Source organism: Misgurnus anguillicaudatus, chromosome 21 (assembly GCF_027580225.2).
Source record: "Misgurnus anguillicaudatus chromosome 21, ASM2758022v2, whole genome shotgun sequence".
In the NCBI taxonomy this organism is placed as follows: Eukaryota; Metazoa; Chordata; class Actinopteri; order Cypriniformes; family Cobitidae; genus Misgurnus; species Misgurnus anguillicaudatus.
In genome coordinates, this window is record NC_073357.2 from 17,418,127 (window position 1) to 17,430,000 (window position 11,874).

At 44.6% G+C, this 11,874-nt stretch overlaps 1 long non-coding RNA gene, 22 other non-coding genes and 4 pseudogenes across 23 annotated transcripts in view; all 27 read right to left on the minus strand.

Annotated features, from left to right (window-relative positions):
* Positions 1 to 11,874, minus strand: part of LOC141353270 (uncharacterized) — a 508,637-nt gene that overhangs the window by 95,587 nt on the left and 401,176 nt on the right. The window lies entirely within an intron of this gene.
* On the minus strand, positions 5,201 to 5,319 carry LOC141357066 (5S ribosomal RNA). Its single transcript, XR_012363541.1, has one exon. It is a non-coding gene; the product is annotated as a 5S ribosomal RNA (ribosomal RNA).
* Positions 5,461 to 5,579, minus strand: LOC141356437 (5S ribosomal RNA). The gene has a single exon (XR_012362899.1). It is a non-coding gene; the product is annotated as a 5S ribosomal RNA (ribosomal RNA).
* LOC141353690 (5S ribosomal RNA) lies at positions 5,721 to 5,839 on the minus strand (annotated as a pseudogene).
* On the minus strand, positions 5,969 to 6,087 carry LOC141356439 (5S ribosomal RNA). The gene has a single exon (XR_012362901.1). It is a non-coding gene; the product is annotated as a 5S ribosomal RNA (ribosomal RNA).
* Positions 6,229 to 6,347, minus strand: LOC141356440 (5S ribosomal RNA). The gene has a single exon (XR_012362902.1). It is a non-coding gene; the product is annotated as a 5S ribosomal RNA (ribosomal RNA).
* On the minus strand, positions 6,489 to 6,607 carry LOC141356968 (5S ribosomal RNA). Its single transcript, XR_012363440.1, has one exon. It is a non-coding gene; the product is annotated as a 5S ribosomal RNA (ribosomal RNA).
* On the minus strand, positions 6,749 to 6,867 carry LOC141356441 (5S ribosomal RNA). Its single transcript, XR_012362903.1, has one exon. It is a non-coding gene; the product is annotated as a 5S ribosomal RNA (ribosomal RNA).
* On the minus strand, positions 7,008 to 7,126 carry LOC141357323 (5S ribosomal RNA). Its single transcript, XR_012363810.1, has one exon. It is a non-coding gene; the product is annotated as a 5S ribosomal RNA (ribosomal RNA).
* Positions 7,268 to 7,386, minus strand: LOC141353701 (5S ribosomal RNA; annotated as a pseudogene).
* Positions 7,528 to 7,646, minus strand: LOC141357915 (5S ribosomal RNA). Its single transcript, XR_012364404.1, has one exon. It is a non-coding gene; the product is annotated as a 5S ribosomal RNA (ribosomal RNA).
* Positions 7,776 to 7,894, minus strand: LOC141357657 (5S ribosomal RNA). The gene has a single exon (XR_012364144.1). It is a non-coding gene; the product is annotated as a 5S ribosomal RNA (ribosomal RNA).
* LOC141356442 (5S ribosomal RNA) lies at positions 8,037 to 8,155 on the minus strand. Its single transcript, XR_012362904.1, has one exon. It is a non-coding gene; the product is annotated as a 5S ribosomal RNA (ribosomal RNA).
* Positions 8,297 to 8,415, minus strand: LOC141356443 (5S ribosomal RNA). Its single transcript, XR_012362905.1, has one exon. It is a non-coding gene; the product is annotated as a 5S ribosomal RNA (ribosomal RNA).
* Positions 8,557 to 8,675, minus strand: LOC141356444 (5S ribosomal RNA). The gene has a single exon (XR_012362906.1). It is a non-coding gene; the product is annotated as a 5S ribosomal RNA (ribosomal RNA).
* LOC141358297 (5S ribosomal RNA) lies at positions 8,805 to 8,923 on the minus strand. The gene has a single exon (XR_012364787.1). It is a non-coding gene; the product is annotated as a 5S ribosomal RNA (ribosomal RNA).
* Positions 9,065 to 9,183, minus strand: LOC141356445 (5S ribosomal RNA). The gene has a single exon (XR_012362907.1). It is a non-coding gene; the product is annotated as a 5S ribosomal RNA (ribosomal RNA).
* Positions 9,325 to 9,443, minus strand: LOC141356446 (5S ribosomal RNA). The gene has a single exon (XR_012362908.1). It is a non-coding gene; the product is annotated as a 5S ribosomal RNA (ribosomal RNA).
* Positions 9,585 to 9,703, minus strand: LOC141357067 (5S ribosomal RNA). The gene has a single exon (XR_012363542.1). It is a non-coding gene; the product is annotated as a 5S ribosomal RNA (ribosomal RNA).
* LOC141356447 (5S ribosomal RNA) lies at positions 9,845 to 9,963 on the minus strand. The gene has a single exon (XR_012362909.1). It is a non-coding gene; the product is annotated as a 5S ribosomal RNA (ribosomal RNA).
* LOC141353691 (5S ribosomal RNA) lies at positions 10,105 to 10,223 on the minus strand (annotated as a pseudogene).
* LOC141356448 (5S ribosomal RNA) lies at positions 10,353 to 10,471 on the minus strand. Its single transcript, XR_012362910.1, has one exon. It is a non-coding gene; the product is annotated as a 5S ribosomal RNA (ribosomal RNA).
* Positions 10,613 to 10,731, minus strand: LOC141356969 (5S ribosomal RNA). The gene has a single exon (XR_012363441.1). It is a non-coding gene; the product is annotated as a 5S ribosomal RNA (ribosomal RNA).
* On the minus strand, positions 10,873 to 10,991 carry LOC141356450 (5S ribosomal RNA). Its single transcript, XR_012362912.1, has one exon. It is a non-coding gene; the product is annotated as a 5S ribosomal RNA (ribosomal RNA).
* Positions 11,132 to 11,250, minus strand: LOC141356451 (5S ribosomal RNA). The gene has a single exon (XR_012362913.1). It is a non-coding gene; the product is annotated as a 5S ribosomal RNA (ribosomal RNA).
* LOC141353702 (5S ribosomal RNA) lies at positions 11,392 to 11,510 on the minus strand (annotated as a pseudogene).
* On the minus strand, positions 11,651 to 11,769 carry LOC141357916 (5S ribosomal RNA). Its single transcript, XR_012364405.1, has one exon. It is a non-coding gene; the product is annotated as a 5S ribosomal RNA (ribosomal RNA).

The window sequence follows — 11,874 nt, forward strand, 5'->3', positions numbered from 1 at the left end:
CGCATGAAATCAACCTGTCATCCAACATGAAAATATTGGTCATGAAACTGCCTTACAAACTGAGGGAAGGTTGGAGATCATATGTGTGGGAATTTCAAGAAAACCATAACATTAGACCTCAATTTAAAGATCTTGTCCTATTCATTGAGAAGCAAGTAAAAGTGGCTTCAGACCCAGTGTTTGGAGATATTCAAGATAAACCCACAAGCAGAGCTAAAGACAAATTTCCAATGAAAGTTAAGCCTAAGTCTGGTGGAAGTACCTTTGCAACTAGTGTCTCTACTCCCACTTGTCAGTCCACTCAGCAGTCCTCCAATGTCAACCATTTGAAAGTCCTATGTCATTTGTGTAGCAGCAGTGAACACACATTAGAGCAGTGCAAGCTATTCAAGAAAAAGAAACACAGGGATAAAATAGACTTCCTCAAAACCAAGGGAATCTGTTTTGGTTGCTTACATCAAGGTCACCTCAGTAAATTCTGCAGGAAGAGACTCACTTGTACATCCTGTTCTAAACAACACCCAAGTGTCCTTCACATTGAGCCAACAGATCAAAAGGTACGGCAAGAAAAGAAGATTGACACAAAAGAAACTGTGAACTCTTCTGCTGTTATGCGGCCAGCTTGTGGGCATATTGGGGCCGGTATACAGGATAATGTCCTTTCAGTGATTCCGGTAAGAGTTAAAGCTGTTAAGGGTGACAAGATTATCCCAGTCTATGCTTTCATTGATCCTGGAAGTTCTGCTACCTTCTGTACTGAACGTCTGATGTCTCAGTTGAACATCAAAGGTAAAAGAACGAACATCTTGTTAAAGACATTGAGTCAGGAGAAGTCCATGCCAACTTATGTAATCACAGGGTTAGAGATTTCTGGGTTAGACAAAAACAATTTCATTCAGTTGCCTGATGTATTCACACAAAAGGAGATGCCAGTCACCATGGAAAACATACCCACAAAAAAGGATCTTGCTAGATGGCCATACCTACAAAAAGTTGATATCCCTGAAATTGATGGCAACATTGAACTACTAATAGGAACTAATGCCTCAAAGGTCATTGAGCCATGGGAGATCATAAATAGTCAAGGTGAGGGCCCATACGCAGTCAAGACCTTAGTAGGATGGGTAGTCAATGGACCCTTAAGAGGAGGGGAGTCCAGTGCAAGTCGTGACCACTGTCTGTCTGCTACCATAAATCGAATCTCTGTAGCAAATTTGGAAAAGTTGCTGATTCGTCAATACAATCATGACTTTAATGAAAAGGCCTCAGAGGAAAAACGTGAAATGTCATTTGATGACAAGAAGTTTCTTGAAATTGCAAATAAGTCAATTTCGCTATTGGATGGACACTACTCACTTAACTTGCCATTTAGGAAAGATAATGTGCTAATGCCCAACAATCGTCACATGGCCATGCAACGTCTCCTGAGTCTAAAAAGGAAGTTTAAGAGAAATGATTCATTCCATAAAGAGTACACATTCTTTCTCAGCGACATGATAGATAAAGGATATGCTGAGGTGGTCCCACAGGAAGAGGTAGAACAAGTGGAAGGGCAAATCTGGTATATTCCACATCATGCAGTCTACCACCCTAAAAAGAATACACTAAGAGTTGTGTTTGACTGTGGTGCAACATATCAAGGTGTGTCCTTGAACACGGAACTATTGCAAGGGCCTGATCTTACCAACTCACTGATCGGAGTTCTGCTTAGGTTCTGTCAAGAGCCCATTGCAATGATGGCGGACATTAAATCTATGTTCCACCAGGTAAGAGTCTCAAAAGCAAATGTGAACTTTTTACGCTTCTTGTGGTGGCCAGAAGGGGACATTGAGCAAAATCCAGTAGATCACCGTATGTTAGTACACCTATTTGGAGCGGTCTCTTCCCCAAGCTGTGCTAGCTTTGCCTTGCGAAGAACAGCAGAAGACAATGGTCATTTTAGACCACAAGTAGTCAACACAGTAATGCATAATTTTTACGTTGATGATTGCCTAGTGTCTTTGCCCACAGAACCAGAAGCAATGCAACTGAGATCAGACTTGGTGGAATTGTGCAGCTTGGGGGGATTTCAACTCATCAAATGGATGAGTAATAGTAGAACCGTCTTGTCTGCCATTGAGGAGGACCAAAGAGGAAAGAACATAAGTTCCTTGGATTTAGATAAAGACAAGTTACCAGTCGACCATGCCTTAGGACTCCAATGGAATGTAGATGATGACACCTTTAGATTTACCATTCCACTTAAAGAAAAGCCCCATACCCGTAGAGGTATTCTCTCCATGGTGAGTTCCATCTTTGATCCTCTCGGAATTTTGGCACCCCTAACTCTTCCAGCCAAACAGTTTTTACAGCAATTGTGCAAAGAAGGTTATGGATGGGATAAGCCAATAACTACGTCTCAGTCTAAGCAATGGCTAAGTTGGATTCATGACCTCCCTAAGCTGGCAGCCTTCAGTGTTCCACGATGTAGAAAACCCAATGGATTTGGTAAGCCGCAGTCCTTTCAGTTGCATCATTTTGCTGACGCCAGCGAACTTGGATACGGAACCGTAAGCTACATCAGAATGATCAATGAGCAAGGTAACATTCACGTAGCTTTCATGATTGGAAAGGCAAGAGTTGCCCCTTTAAAGCAGTTGACTATACCACGACTTGAGTTAGCAGCTGCTGTGTTGTCTGTTAAGATTGACAAGATGCTTCAGTCAGAAGTACAGCTCCCACTGAAAAAGTCAATGTTCTGGACAGATAGTCAGGCAGTGTTAAAATACATTGCCAATGACAGTGTAAGATTCCACACTTATGTTGCCAATAGAGTATCGTTCATAAGAGAAAACACCAGCATCCAGCAATGGAGGTATGTCTCTGGTAAGGACAACCCAGCAGATGATGCATCTAGAGGGCTGAATGTACCAGTGTTTTTGGAACGTAAAAGATGGATTTGTGGCCCTGAATTCCTCTGGCAATCAGAAGTTAATTGGCCAAGTGAGGGGTTTAAACAAGAGTCCCTAAGACAGGATGACCCAGAGGTTAAAAGTCAAACCATTGTGTGTAATGTAGTTACTCAAAGTGAACCGAGTCCTACTCAAAAGCTTCTGTCTTACTACTCTGATTGGACCAGATTGCTTAAAGCTGTTGCATGGTACCAAAAACTTGGAGACAATCTGCTAGATCTTGCAGCTAAAAGGAATGGACTTTCCACTAAGGTCAGCACTCGTTCTAGCCATCACAAACTGGCTTCCCAGCTGCATGTTTTCAAATCAACACTTAGTGGTGAGTTCATATCTATGAGTGATCTTGGGAGAGCAGAGAAAGCAGTGGTATCCTATACTCAAAGACAAGCTTTCCCAAATGAATTCGAAAAGCTAAAGGTTACTTTACATAATGTTAAAAGAAGGAGTTCCCTCTACAAACTACAGTAGACCCTGTAATAAAAGATGGATTAATTTGAGTAGGAGGACGACTGTCAAGGGCAATTATGTCAGAAAGCATGAAACATCCCATTATTCTTCCAAAACAATCTCACACCTCCTATCTATTACTTTGCCACATTCATGAAAGATATGGACATTGTGGAAGAAATTATATTCTTGCTCAGTTGCGTAAGAAATATTGGATCATTAGTGGCAACACTGCAGCAAGACAAATAATTTCAAAGTGTGTGACATGCAGACGCTTAAAAGGCAAATCTGAGGAACAAAAGATGGCCAATCTGCCCAAAGAAAGAACTCAATCAGATCTCCCACCATTCACAAATGTGGGAATGGACTATTTTGGCCCAATAGAAACAAAAAGAGGAAGAAGTTTTGTCAAAAGATATGGCGTACTCTTTACATGTATGTCATGCAGAGCTGTTCATCTTGAAATGGCCAGCTCTTTGGACACTGACTCCTGTATTCATGCATTGAGACGATTCATATGTAGAAGGGGCCAAGTAAAACGTGTCTGGTCTGACAATGGTACCAATCTCGTAGGTGCATGTAGAGAGCTTAAAAAGGCTTTCACCAATCTGAACAGCAGTAAGATTCAAAGTGCCATGCTTCAAAGGGGAATCGACTGGAGTTTTAACCCACCAGGGGCGTCTCACCATGGGGGCGTTTGGGAAAGGCTTATCAGGTCTGCAAGGTGGATCTTTAATTCTCTCTTACATCAAGAAGTAGTAGACGATGAAGGTCTTCAAACATTGCTCTGTGAAGTTGAGGCTATTCTTAACAACCGCCCAATCACCACTGCATCCTCTGACCCTTTTGACCTGGAGGCTCTTACCCCTAACCATATTCTCCTGCAAAGGTCGCAACCAGTTCTACCCCCCGGCAAGTTTTCCAAATCTGACTCATATACTAGGCGCCGGTGGAAACAAGTGCAATATTTGGCAGACCTGTTTTGGAGAAGGTGGACACAAGAATACTTAACACTAATGCAAGAAAGACAGAAATGGTCTAAAATCAGGACCAATCTCAAGGTTGGAGATATTGTGTTGGTCGTTGACCCTACCTCTCCACGATCGTCATGGCCGCTTGCAAGAATTCTTGAAACAAAACCTGATTCTGATGGAATGGTCCGGTCAGTCAAACTACAGACAAAGACAAGTGTTATGGAGCGACCAATCACAAAGCTGTGCTTAATATTGGAGGAAGAAAATCACTAGAGCTCAAATAAATGGAAAGTATATAATTTCTTTTTTATTTGTTATTTGATTATTTAGATTAATTAGCTCCTTTTGTAAATGTATGTAAATGTTTAATGTTATGTTTAAAACATTTAGGGGCCGGATGTGTAGGAGCTAAAATAGGATTAATTTAGGTTGTACTTAATTTAATATCTCATGTGAGCTATTTTTTGAGTTTGACACCATCTAGGGGTTGAAGCTGGTGATGCAAGGCCTCTGGAGATAAAGGACTGTGACTCCACCTGAGGGTGTGGCCAGAACAGGAAGTGACAGTCTTTGACCTCAAATCCTGACTCCATGAGAAATACAATCTACAAGTTATCTTTGCAATCCTTTAGTTATTTACGATTTTGAGTTTTTCATTTTGTATGGAGTTACTTTCATTTAATAAATAATCCTTCAGTTCTGCAAAATTATGCTGTGGAAAATTGAATTTTTTGGACAGTGAGCGTCAAGCCTTTTTTTTGTTCAGCCACCAAAGTGGATAATTTATCCATTACAATAATTAAATAATTAATTAAATAAAGAATCAAACGCTTACAGCACCTGGTATTCCCAGGCGGTCTCCCATCCAAGTACTAACCAGGCCCGACCCTGCTTGGCTTCCGAGATCAGACGAGAGCGGGCGTGCTCAGGGTGGTGTGGCCGTAAGCGAGCGCTGACTCGATTCGAGAGCCACTTCAAGACTAATGTGGCAACGCCATGCCATCGGCGAACGCTTACAGAAAGGATGCATTTCTGGAAAAAAATTATATGAATAAATAATTAAATAATTAATTAAATAAAGAATTAAATGCTTACAGCACCTGGTATTCCCAGGCGGTCTCCCATCCAAGTACTAACCAGGCCCGACCCTGCTTGGCTTCCGAGATCAGACGAGAGCGGGCGTGCTCAGGGTGGTGTGGCCGTAAGCGAGCGCTGACTCGATTCGAGAGCCACTTCAAGACTAATGTGGCAACGCCATGCCATCGGCGAACGCTTACAGAAAGGATGCATTTCTGGAAAAAAATTATATGAATAAATAATTAAATAATTAATTAAATAAAGAATTAAATGCTTACAGCACCTGGTATTCCCAGGCGGTCTCCAATCCAAGTACTAACCAGGCCCGACCCTGCTTGGCTTCCGAGATCAGACGAGAGCGGGCGTGCTCAGGGTGGTGTGGCCGTAAGCGAGCGCTGACTCGATTCGAGAGCCACTTCAAGACTAATGTGGCAACGCCATGCCATCGGCGAACGCTTACAGAAAGGATGCATTTCTGGAAAAAAATTATATGAATAAATAAATAAATAATTAATTAAATGCTTACAGCACCTGGTATTCCCAGGCGGTCTCCCATCCAAGTACTAACCAGGCCCGACCCTGCTTGGCTTCCGAGATCAGACGAGAGCGGGCGTGCTCAGGGTGGTGTGGCCGTAAGCGAGCGCTGACTCGATTCGAGAGCCACTTCAAGACTAATGTGGCAACGCCATGCCATCGGCGAACGCTTACAGAAAGGATGCATTTCTGGAAAAAAATTATATGAATAAATAATTAAATAATTAATTAAATAAAGAATTTAATGCTTACAGCACCTGGTATTCCCAGGCGGTCTCCCATCCAAGTACTAACCAGGCCCGACCCTGCTTGGCTTCCGAGATCAGACGAGAGCGGGCGTGCTCAGGGTGGTGTGGCCGTAAGCGAGCGCTGACTCGATTCGAGAGCCACTTCAAGACTAATGTGGCAACGCCATGCCATCGGCGAACGCTTACAGAAAGGATGCATTTCTGGAAAAAAATTATATGAATAAATAATTAAATAATTAATTAAATAAAGAATTAAATGCTTACAGCACCTGGTATTCCCAGGCGGTCTCCCATCCAAGTACTAACCAGGCCCGACCCTGCTTGGCTTCCGAGATCAGACGAGAGCGGGCGTGCTCAGGGCGGTGTGGCCGTAAGCGAGCGCTGACTCGATTCGAGAGCCACTTCAAGACTAATGTGGCAACGCCATGCCATCGGCGAACGCTTACAGAAAGGATGCATTTCTGGAAAAAAATCATATGAATAAATAATTAAATAATTAATTAAATAAAGAATTAAATGCTTACAGCACCTGGTATTCCCAGGCGGTCTCCCATCCAAGTACTAACCAGGCCCGACCCTGCTTGGCTTCCGAGATCAGACGAGAGCGGGCGTGCTCAGGGTGGTGTGGCCGTAAGCGAGCGCTGACTCGATTCGAGAGCCACTTCAAGACTAATGTGGCAACGCCATGCCATCGGCGAACGCTTACAGAAAGGATGCATTTCTGGAAAAAAATTATATGAATAAATAATTAAATAATTAATTAAAAAAGAATTAAATGCTTACAGCACCTGGTATTCCCAGGCGGTCTCCCATCCAAGTACTAACCAGGCCCGACCCTGTTTGGCTTCCGAGATCAGACGAGAGCGGGCGTGCTCAGGGTGGTGTGGCCGTAAGCGAGCGCTGACTCGATTCGAGAGCCACTTCAAGACTAATGTGGCAACGCCATGCCATCGGCGAACGCTTACAGAAAGGATGCATTTCTGGAAAAAAATTATATGAATAAATAATTAAATAATTAATTAAATAAAGAATTAAATGCATACAGCACCTGGTATTCCCAGGCGGTCTCCCATCCAAGTACTAACCAGACCCGACCCTGCTTGGCTTCCGAGATCAGACGAGAGCGGGCGTGCTCAGGGTGGTGTGGCCGTAAGCGAGCGCTGACTCGATTCGAGAGCCACTTCAAGACTAATGTGGCAACGCCATGCCATCGGCGAACGCTTACAGAAAGGATGCATTTCTGGAAAAAAATTATATGAATAAATAATTAAATAATTAATTAAATAAAGAATTAAATGCTTACAGCACCTGGTATTCCCAGGCGATCTCCCATCCAAGTACTAACCAGGCCCGACCCTGCTTGGCTTCCGAGATCAGACGAGAGCGGGCGTGCTCAGGGTGGTGTGGCCGTAAGCGAGTGCTGACTCGATTCGAGAGCCACTTCAAGACTAATGTGGCAACGCCATGCCATCAGCGAACGCTTACAGAAAGGATGCATTTCTGGAAAAAAATTATATGAATAAATAATTAAATAATTAATTAAATGCTTACAGCACCTGGTATTCCCAGGCGGTCTCCCATCCAAGTACTAAACAGGCCCGACCCTGCTTGGCTTCCGAGATCAGACGAGAGCGGGCGTGCTCAGGGTGGTGTGGCCGTAAGCGAGCGCAGACTCGATTCGAGAGCCACTTCAAGACTAATGTGGCAACGCCATGCCATCGGCGAACGCTTACAGAAAGGATGCATTTCTGGAAAAAAAAATATATGAATAAATAATTAAATAATTAATTAAATAAAGAATTAAATGCTTACAGCACCTGGTATTCCCAGGCGGTCTCCCATCCAAGTACTAACCAGGCCCGACCCTGCTTGGCTTCCGAGATCAGACGAGAGCGGGCGTGCTCAGGGTGGTGTGGCCGTAAGCGAGCGCTGACTCGATTCGAGAGCCACTTCAAGACTAATGTGGCAACGCCATGCCATCGGCGAACGCTTACAGAAAGGATGCATTTCTGGAAAAAAATTATATGAATAAATAATTAAATAATTAATTAAATAAAGAATTAAATGCTTACAGCACCTGGTATTCCCAGGCGGTCTCCCATCCAAGTACTAACCAGGCCCGACCCTGCTTGGCTTCCGAGATCAGACGAGAGCGGGCGTGCTCAGGGTGGTGTGGCCGTAAGCGAGCGCTGACTCGATTCGAGAGCCACTTCAAGACTAATGTGGCAACGCCATGCCATCGGCGAACGCTTACAGAAAGGATGCATTTCTGGAAAAAAATTATATGAATAAATAATTAAATAATTAATTAAATAAAGAATTAAATGCTTACAGCACCTGGTATTCCCAGGCGGTCTCCCATCCAAGTACTAACCAGGCCCGACCCTGCTTGGCTTCCGAGATCAGACGAGAGCGGGCGTGCTCAGGGTGGTGTGGCCGTAAGCGAGCGCTGACTCGATTCGAGAGCCACTTCAAGACTAATGTGGCAACGCCATGCCATCGGCGAACGCTTACAGAAAGGATGCATTTCTGGAAAAAAATTATATGAATAAATAAATAAATAATTAATTAAATGCTTACAGCACCTGGAATTCCCAGGCGGTCTCCCATCCAAGTACTAACCAGGCCCGACCCTGCTTGGCTTCCGAGATCAGACGAGAGCGGGCGTGCTCAGGGTGGTGTGGCCGTGAGCGAGCGCTGACTCGATTCGAGAGCCACTTCAAGACTAATGTGGCAACGCCATGCCATCGGCGAACGCTTACAGAAAGGATGCATTTCTGGAAAAAAATTATATGAATAAATAATTAAATAATTAATTAAATAAAGAATTAAATGCTTACAGCACCTGGTATTCCCAGGCGGTCTCCCATCCAAGTACTAACCAGGCCCGACCCTGCTTGGCTTCCGAGATCAGACGAGAGCGGGCGTGCTCAGGGTGGTGTGGCCGTAAGCGAGCGCTGACTCGATTCGAGAGCCACTTCAAGACTAATGTGGCAACGCCATGCCATCGGCGAACGCTTACAGAAAGGATGCATTTCTGGAAAAAAATTATATGAATAAATAATTAAATAATTAATTAAATAAAGAATTAAATGCTTACAGCACCTGGTATTCCCAGGCGGTCTCCCATCCAAGTACTAACCAGGCCCGACCCTGCTTGGCTTCCGAGATCAGACGAGAGCGGGCGTGCTCAGGGTGGTGTGGCCGTAAGCGAGCGCTGACTCGATTCGAGAGCCACTTCAAGACTAATGTGGCAACGCCATGCCATCGGCGAACGCTTACAGAAAGAATGCATTTCTGGAAAAAAATTATATGAATAAATAATTAAATAATTAATTAAATAAAGAATCAAACGCTTACAGCACCTGGTATTCCCAGGCGGTCTCCCATCCAAGTACTAACCAGGCCCGACCCTGCTTGGCTTCCGAGATCAGACGAGAGCGGGCGTGCTCAGGGTGGTGTGGCCGTAAGCAAGCGCTGACTCGATTCGAGAGCCACTTCAAGACTAATGTGGCAACGCCATGCCATCGGCGAACGCTTACAGAAAGGATGCATTTCTGGAAAAAAATTATATGAATAAATAATTAAATAATTAATTAAATAAAGAATTAAATGCTTACAGCACCTGGTATTCCCAGGCGGTCTCCCATCCAAGTACTAACCAGGCCCGACCCTGCTTGGCTTCCGAGATCAGACGAGAGCGGGCGTGCTCAGGGTGGTGTGGCCGTAAGCGAGCGCTGACTCGATTCGAGAGCCACTTCAAGACTAATGTGGCAACGCCATGCCATCGGCGAACGCTTACAGAAAGGATGCATTTCTGGAAAAAAATTATATGAATAAATAATTAAATAATTAATTAAATAAAGAATTAAATGCTTACAGCACCTGGTATTCCCAGGCGGTCTCCAATCCAAGTACTAACCAGGCCCGACCCTGCTTGGCTTCCGAGATCAGACGAGAGCGGGCGTGCTCAGGGTGGTGTGGCCGTAAGCGAGCGCTGACTCGATTCGAGAGCCACTTCAAGACTAATGTGGCAACGCCATGCCATCGGCGAACGCTTACAGAAAGGATGCATTTCTGGAAAAAAATTATATGAATAAATAAATAAATAATTAATTAAATGCTTACAGCACCTGGTATTCCCAGGCGGTCTCCCATCCAAGTACTAACCAGGCCCGACCCTGCTTGGCTTCCGAGATCAGACGAGAGCGGGCGTGCTCAGGGTGGTGTGGCCGTAAGCGAGCGCTGACTCGATTCGAGAGCCACTTCAAGACTAATGTGGCAACGCCATGCCATCGGCGAACGCTTACAGAAAGGATGCATTTCTGGAAAAAAATTATATGAATAAATAATTAAATAATTAATTAAATAAAGAATTAAATGCTTACAGCACCTGGTATTCCCAGGCGGTCTCCCATCCAAGTACTAACCAGGCCCGACCCTGCTTGGCTTCCGAGATCAGACGAGAGCGGGCGTGCTCAGGGCGGTGTGGCCGTAAGCGAGCGCTGACTCGATTCGAGAGCCACTTCAAGACTAATGTGGCAACGCCATGCCATCGGCGAACGCTTACAGAAAGGATGCATTTCTGGAAAAAAATCATATGAATAAATAATTAAATAATTAATTAAATAAAGAATTAAATGCTTACAGCACCTGGTATTCCCAGGCGGTCTCCCATCCAAGTACTAACCAGGCCCGACCCTGCTTGGCTTCCGAGATCAGACGAGAGCGGGCGTGCTCAGGGTGGTGTGGCCGTAAGCGAGCGCTGACTCGATTCGAGAGCCACTTCAAGACTAATGTGGCAACGCCATGCCATCGGCGAACGCTTACAGAAAGGATGCATTTCTGGAAAAAAATTATATGAATAAATAATTAAATAATTAATTAAAAAAGAATTAAATGCTTACAGCACCTGGTATTCCCAGGCGGTCTCCCATCCAAGTACTAACCAGGCCCGACCCTGCTTGGCTTCCGAGATCAGACGAGAGCGGGCGTGCTCAGGGTGGTGTGGCCGTAAGCGAGCGCTGACTCGATTCGAGAGCCACTTCAAGACTAATGTGGCAACGCCATGCCATCGGCGAACGCTTACAGAAAGGATGCATTTCTGGAAAAAAATTATATGAATAAATAATTAAATAATTAATTAAATAAAGAATTAAATGCATACAGCACCTGGTATTCCCAGGCGGTCTCCCATCCAAGTACTAACCAGACCCGACCCTGCTTGGCTTCCGAGATCAGACGAGAGCGGGCGTGCTCAGGGTGGTGTGGCCGTAAGCGAGCGCTGACTCGATTCGAGAGCCACTTCAAGACTAATGTGGCAACGCCATGCCATCGGCGAACGCTTACAGAAAGGATGCATTTCTGGAAAAAATTATATGAATAAATAATTAAATAATTAATTAAATAAAGAATTAAATGCTTACAGCACCTGGTATTCCCAGGCGATCTCCCATCCAAGTACTAACCAGGCCCGACCCTGCTTGGCTTCCGAGATCAGACGAGAGCGGGCGTGCTCAGGGTGGTGTGGCCGTAAGCGAGTGCTGACTCGATTCGAGAGCCACTTCAAGACTAATGTGGCAACGCCATGCCATCAGCGAACGCTTACAGAAAGGATGCATTTCTGGAAAAAAATTATATGAA